This window comes from Penaeus monodon, chromosome 38, assembly GCF_015228065.2.
Source record: "Penaeus monodon isolate SGIC_2016 chromosome 38, NSTDA_Pmon_1, whole genome shotgun sequence".
Lineage (NCBI taxonomy): Eukaryota > Metazoa > Arthropoda > Malacostraca > Decapoda > Penaeidae > Penaeus > Penaeus monodon.
In genome coordinates this window covers 22,642,827-22,650,326 of record NC_051423.1, presented here as the reverse complement: position 1 = coordinate 22,650,326, position 7,500 = coordinate 22,642,827, and the positions used below count along the sequence as shown (strand labels likewise).

General features: G+C 43.5%; 1 protein-coding gene across 4 annotated transcripts in view; it reads right to left on the bottom strand.

The window, feature by feature from the left end:
- Window positions 1–7,500, bottom strand: part of LOC119596577 (hemocyte protein-glutamine gamma-glutamyltransferase-like) — a 114,196-nt gene that overhangs the window by 16,550 nt on the left and 90,146 nt on the right. The gene's annotated exons all lie outside the window — the stretch shown is intronic.

Here is a 7,500-nt window from a genome sequence, read left to right as displayed (position 1 = left end):
TACCCAAGAAACCGTAAGAGGGTCAAAGACGCAAAAGAAAGGAAGAGAAGAAAAAAAGAAAGAAAAAAAAACTCACACAGAAAAATTCCCGAAGACTCTCATTACATTAATATTCCAGGAAGGTCGTCATGACCTGTTTTCGTCCTCCCCTTCCATGTTGCGTTTCCCTCGCCCGCCCTCCTCTCCTCTGCCTCCTTTCCTATGCCTCCTCTGCCTCCTCTCCCCTGCCCTCCTCTGCATCCTCTCACTCGCCCTCCTCTGCCTCCTCTCCCCTGCCTCCTTTCCTATGCCTCCTCTGACTCCTCTACCTCCTCTCCTATGCCCTCCTCTGCCTCCTTTACTATGCCTCCTCTGACTCCTCTGCCTCCTCTCCCCTGCCCTCCTCTGCCCTCCACTGCCTTCTAATGCCTCCTCTCCCCTGCCCTCCTCTGCCCTCCACTGCCTTCTAATGCCTCCTCTCCCCTGCCCTCCCCTGGGCATCTGCTGCTGTCTCTGGGAGATAGCAGGCAGATGGGAGGGGGTGGGAAGAAAGGAAGGAGAGACAGTAGGAGGGAGAGGGATAGGGAGAGAGGGAAAGAGGGAGGGAAGGAGGGAAGGCGGGAGGAAGGGAGAGAGGGAAAGAGGGAGGGAAGGAGGGAAGGCGGGAGGAAGGGAGAGAGGGAAAAGAGGGAAGGAGGGAAGGCGGGAGGAAGGTAGGAGGATAGGAGGGAGGGAAGGAAAGATGGCGAGACATAATCTTTGTCTAACCTAAGCTAGCCTAATCTAGCTTAGTCTAACCTAGTCTAGCATAATCTAGCTTAGTCTAACCTAAGCTAGCCTAACCAACCCTAGTCTAGCTTAGTCTAACCTAGTCTAGCATAATCTAGCTTAGTCTAACCTAAGCTAGCCTAACCAACCCTATTCTAGCTTAGTCTAACCTAGTCTAGCATAATCTAGCTTAGTCTAACCTAAGCTAGCCTAACCAACCCTAGTCTAGCTTAGTCTAACCTAGTCTAGCATAATCTAGCTTAGTCTAACCTAAGCTAGCCTAACCAACCCTAGTCTAGCTTAGTCTAACCTAGTCTAGCATAATCTAGCTTAGTCTAACCTAAGCTAGCCTAACCAACCCTAGTCTAGCTTAGTCTAACCTAGTCTAGCATAATCTAGCTTAGTCTAACCTAAGCTAGCCTAACCAACCCTAGTCTAGCTTAGTCTAACCTAGTCTAGCATAATCTAGCTTAGTCTAACCTAAGCTAGCCTAACCAACCCTAGTCTAGCTTAGTCTAACCTAGTCTAGCATAATCTAGCTTAGTCTAACCTAAGCTAGCCTAACCAACCCTAGTCTAGCTTAGTCTAACCTAGTCTAGCATAATCTAGCTTAGTCTAACCTAAGCTAGCCTAACCAACCCTAGTCTAGCTTAGTCTAACCTAGTCTAGCATAATCTAGCTTAGTCTAACCTAGTCTAGCCTAACCAGCCTAGTTCAGTCAAGCCTAACCTAACCAAGCCCAGCCTATCTACCCACGGCATCCGCACAAACTGGGCGGGCCTCCGTTACGAGCCACACCCGATTCCTCCGCCTATTTCTCGTTTCGGGCACAAGATGGGCGAGAGATTACACACACACACACACACACACACACACACACACACACACACACACACACACACACAGAGAGAGAGAGAGAGAGAGAGAGAGAGAGAGAGAGAGAGAGAGAGAGAGAGAGAGAGAGAGAGAGAGAGAGAGAGAGAGAAAGCACTTGGGCAAAATAATTGTAGTAAAGGCATTTGCAACAACACGTCTTGTAGGTCACTTGCTTGCGTTTGTTGGGTCTGAAACTATGATAAAACAGTTCTGCTGGTTTAATTCTTGCAGAGAGAGCCATAACAACACGGCTAGAGCGAATGCGTGGGTGAGTGATGCCAGGATATATGTACAAGGGGAAGGGGGAGGAGGGGGGGTCGTGTGATTTGGTCTTTTATAAGTGATTAAATGTGAAATTAATGAAGGACACTAATAATCATCATGTGTTGAAATTATTGATGGATACGAATGATGGAAATAGAAATTAATGATAAACACGTTTTACCGTGTGAGATTGAAGAGTGAGTGAGAGTGAGAGCGAGAGTGAGAGCGAGAGTGTGCGTCTGTGTGTGTAAGAGAGAGAAGATCAGTGATAATCTTCAACATCACGAACATATCAAAACCTCCAGCAGACCATTAGAAATATATAATACCTGATCAAAAAAGATAACAACAATAATTATAATAAAAATAAAAATAATAAAATAAAAACAAATCACATTTCTCCTAACACCACAAGACGTTTTGCGATAAGAATGCATTCCCTTATCTTAAAGAGGCGAGAGGCGAGTGTGTTCAGGCAGGTGTGGGAAAGCCAAGGAACTCAGGATAACAGCTCTAGGGTCGGGGCTTCCAGGGTACCCGCCTAAGGGCATTGGCAGGACCACATTCCTACAGCTGCGCGTTTCTATTACAGGGCTTTCTGTATGCTAGTGGGGACATCTTCTTTTTGATAAACTAGGGGCTACCGAGAACTTGAGTAATATCGAACATTGATGCCCAGTATCTAAATCCATTTCTACAGCAATACCCAAAATTAATATCCCATACTTAGATCTAATTCCAGTGTAATACCCAGTATTAATACCCAGTATCTAAATCAATTTCTATGGCAATATATAAATTTATTTTTGTAACAATACCCAACATCTTAGGCTATTTCTACGTCAAAACCCTTCGTGTGTTCGAGAGAGGGAGTAAAAAATCTTAAGCTATTTCTAGGGGGGGGGGGGAACTGTAGAGGAACCAGCATCCCTTGGTAACAGCGGTTTACTCGGGTCGGCTCATAACCAGCCTGCAGGTCTTTTCTATGCGCGACCTCTCACCCACGACCTCTGAGTGGTTCATTTCCCTTTTCGGTGTATGCTTATTTAACAGGGTCTGCTTCGGCGTCTGGGAATGGGTAACTGCGCTGAACAGACAGACAAAAGTGCATATACACATACATGCACGCACATAAAAAAGAAAAAAAAAACATACACAGCTTACACATACAACCACACACACACACACACACACACACACACACACACACACACACACACACACACACACACACACACACACACGTATATATATTTGTGGTGATTGAATAACTGCAACTTGAAGCTTACATACACACACACACACACAAACACACACACACACACACACACACACACACACACACACAAACACACACAAACACAAACACAAACACACACACACACACACACACACACACACACACACACACACACACACACACACACACACACACACACACACACATCAACATTACCACAAACAACCCAACCACCCAATCCATGAATCAACCAAACCACCCAATCCATGAATTTTTGAGCGATTTTCCCACTAACGATTTGCCAACCGAGAGAAACATGACGAAGCAAAAATACAAGCACACGTCATTAACAGGAATTTCTCGATATACTGTTGCTTGCAAGTGGCTAACCGACGGGAAGACTGCTTGTATATGATGTAACCAATACGTACCTCCATTGCTTTCAATGCTTGGCGTATCTAACCCCACAAGAAAGACCTCAGTGCGATGTGATGATAAAGCATCTCAATAAACGTCAGGATAGAGTATTGAATGCTATTAAAGAGGGATTAGGTTACTGTGTCATCCAATTTCGCAGAGGATCTTCACCGCGGATCCTATCATCATCCTGTCCATTATCTCCTATCAGTATCCTATCCAATCACTCGCTAAGGATGTTGATATATGAGATAAGAAGATTAAAAGGAATATTCAAAAGAATACGAATTTCTAATAGTCTTCCTTCTCTTAAAGTCCGCACACCCAGACGTGTCCAAAAATATAAATCCTTTATCGTCTGCAACCTCGTTAATATGTTGAAGATTGTTTATAGAATTGGGAGGCAGAGAGGGGAGAGGGAGAGGGAAAGGGAGAGAGAGAGAGAGAGAGAGAGAGAGAGAGAGAGAGAGAGAGAGAGAGAGAGAGAGAGAGAGAGAGAGAGAGAGAGAGAGAGAGAGAGAGAGAGAGAGGCAGAGCGAAGGTGAAAGGGGAGTGGGAGAGGGAGAGGGAGAAGTGTGGTGACTCAGGCAGCGTCAAGAGCAGAGGTGGAGAGAAATTAAGAGGGTGAAGGAGGAGAGAGTGTTGGAGATGGGGAAGGAGAGGGAAGGAGGAAGAGCGTGAGAGAGAGAGAGAGAGAGAGAGAGAGAGAGAGAGAGAGAGAGAGAGAGAGAGAGAGAGAGAGAGAGAGAGACAGACAGACAGACAGACAGACATTGACAGACAGACAGACGAAAGAAGGCGAGAATGAGGTAATCAAAAAGAAAAAGAGAAAAAAAAACAATGACAAACACACACACACGCGTACCCTCTCCCCTCCCCCAAACGCACACACACACACACACACACACACACACACACACACACACACACACACACACACACACACACACACACACACACACACACACACACACACACACACACACACACACAAGAGTATCACGTAAGACGACTCATAACTGCTTCTGGCGTTGGCAGAGGTCGGGGAAAACGAGTGAGTAAGGGTGTCTAGTGACATCAGAGGGGTCACACAGACAGGGTGAGAGGGTGTTTTGCGGTCTAGTTATACACTCTGCGGCTTCCCTCTGCCCAGACACCCTTAGAATATATTTTTTTTCTTACTTTTCTTTTCCATTTTAGTCTCCTTTTTTTCTCTTAATAATGAAAACTGGATCGTCTGTCTCCATCGATATGGGTGCGTCGGAGACCGGGTTTGGGCGATCATGTTTATAACAGGTTTTTGTACCTTCGTAAAAATAGCGTGAAGGAAAGAACTTATATAAGTAGAAGTAATTAACGGAGAGAGAGAAGGAGAGAGAGAGAGAGAGAGAGAGAGAGAGAGAGAGAGAGAGAGAGAGAGAGAGAGAGAGAGAGAGAGAAAGAGAGAGAGACAGAGAGACAGACAAAGAGAGAGAAAGAAAGAAAGTAAGAAAGAGAGAAAGAAAGAAAGAAAGAAAAACACTACAGAAAAAAAACATACTAAAGAAACAAAACAACATAGACGAACAAACAAACACAACAACTAGAAACAACAACAACAAAAAAGAGAAAACACATGTTGAGTGTCTGAGGAGGATGACGCCGGGGTTAGCATCCTCATATAAGGAAGGCGAAGGATGAGAGGCCGATGACGACAAGACGCCTTTGAAGAATAGGATACCAAGGCCAAGGCGAAGAGGCGGACGAAGGGACGGAGTGCTGGCCAGGTATATATATATATATATATATATATATATATATATATATATATATATATATATATATATATATATATATATATAGAGAGAGAGAGAGAGAGAGAGAGAGAGAGAGAGAGAGAGAGAGAGAGAGAGAGAATGTGTGTATATATAATGATACGATAAATGAAACAAAATGAATAAACTGATCAATAATAATGATCATACTACTAATGATAATGGTGATGAGGATGAAGATGATGATAGCATATAACAACAAAAACAACAACAACAACAACAACAACAACAATAATGATAATGATAATAATATTAACTAGCTAACAAGCTAAATAAAAACTATAAAAACATCGATGATAAAGCGTGGGAAAAGCTGAACCTGTTGCAACACTGACGATATAATAACCCCCTCCCCCCCAAAAAAAAAAAGGAGGGGAATGGGGAGGGGGAGGGGGAGGTGGAGGGGAAATATCTAAAAGAAAGAAGAAGAAGAAGAAGAAGAAGATGATGATGATGATGAAGAAGAAGATGAAATTAAGAAGAAAAAAAACTCTCTTCCTTGCGTGTGCGTCTTGAGTGAAGGAGGAAAAATTCCCTTGGTGAGGAGGGTGTAGTCTGGTGTTAATTTGCGAGGTAGAGGGTAGGTAGGAGGGAGGAAAGGAGGGAGACGGGTAGGGAGGGAGGTGAGGGTAGGAGGGAGGGAGGGAGGAAGGGAGAAGGGGAGGGAGGAAAGGAGGTGAGGGTAGGAGGGAGGGAGGGAGGAGGAGTGGAGGGAGGGAGGGAGGGAGGGAGGGTGGAGGGGAGGGAGGGAGGGAGGGAGGGAGGGAGGGAGAGAGGAAGAGAGGTGAGGGTAGGAGAGATGGAAGGAGGGAAGAAGAAAAAAAAAGAAAAGAAAAAAAACTTTCTTCCTTGCGTGTTCGTCTTGGGCGAAGGAGGAAAAATTCCCTTGGTGAGGAGGGTGTAGTCTGGTGTTAATTGGCGAGACGGAGATAGAGGGTAGGAGGGAGGGAGGGAGGGAGGGAGGGAGGGAGGGAGGGAGGAAGGAAGGGAGGTGAGGGTAGGAGGGAGGGAGGAAGGGAGAGGGGGAGGGAGGAGGGGAGGGAGGGAGGAAGGGAGAGAGGGGAAGGGAAGGAGGAAGGGAGGTGAGGTTTGGAGAGAGGGAGGGAGGGAGGAAGGGAGAGACAAGTAGATATAAACACACAGATAGAAACGTACAGAGGAAAAAAAGAAAGAAAGAAAGAAAGAGAGGGCGAAAAAAAAGAAGACAAACCGAGAAGAGAGAGAAAAACAGAGACACGTAAAGAGAGAGACCGAGAAACCAGACAGAAAAAAAATCAAGCAAAACACACAAGAAAAACAGATAAACAAGAACCAGAAGATGCCAAGTCTGGATATTCTTAAGCGCTGCAAAATATTTAAATCTCTGATGTTGAAGTTTCCAGGGTTCGTTGCCTACACGTGAATCATCACAAAATACAAACTATTTACGGTTTGACTTTTGATCAGGGATATCATAATAAAAAATCGTACGAAGAATTATGACTGACCGCAATAATTTGTACAAAAAAAAAAAAATAAAAAATAAAAATAATAATAATAAAAATAATAATCATAATGAAAAAAAAAATAATGAAAATAATAATCGCCGACTTTTTAATACTTCATTTCGCAAACTTCTAACGTCACATTATACCTAAACTTTTTTTTTTTTTTTCGCTGTAAACCATCTTCAAGACTATATTTAAACCCTGTCTGCTACTGTATTTGACATCCCTTCACAACTGTTTTGTTTTGTTTTGTTTTTTTGTCTTTTTTTGTTCACGATATATATATTTTTTAATCTTCTTAAAGACTGTATTTAAACCCCGTTCTCAAATTTAATCTTATTTTCAAGCTTCACGACTATATTTAAAACCCATTTCAGTCTGTATTTATAACTCTTGCTCACGATCATATTTAAAAATCCTTTCTCGACTGTAATTAACCCGAGATTGTAAACTTTTCTCCACTGTAATTTGTTTAAAAGTTCACGACTGTGTTTAAAACCCCCTTCTTGATTGTATTTAAAAAAAAAAATCCCGATTGCATTTGAAACCCCTAACGGCTGTATTCAAAAACCGCTACCCGACTGTATTTTGTTTCAAGCTTCACGCATTTCGTACGCCCGCCCACGGCCTTTCCTGTATAAAATTCGGGCTTTAA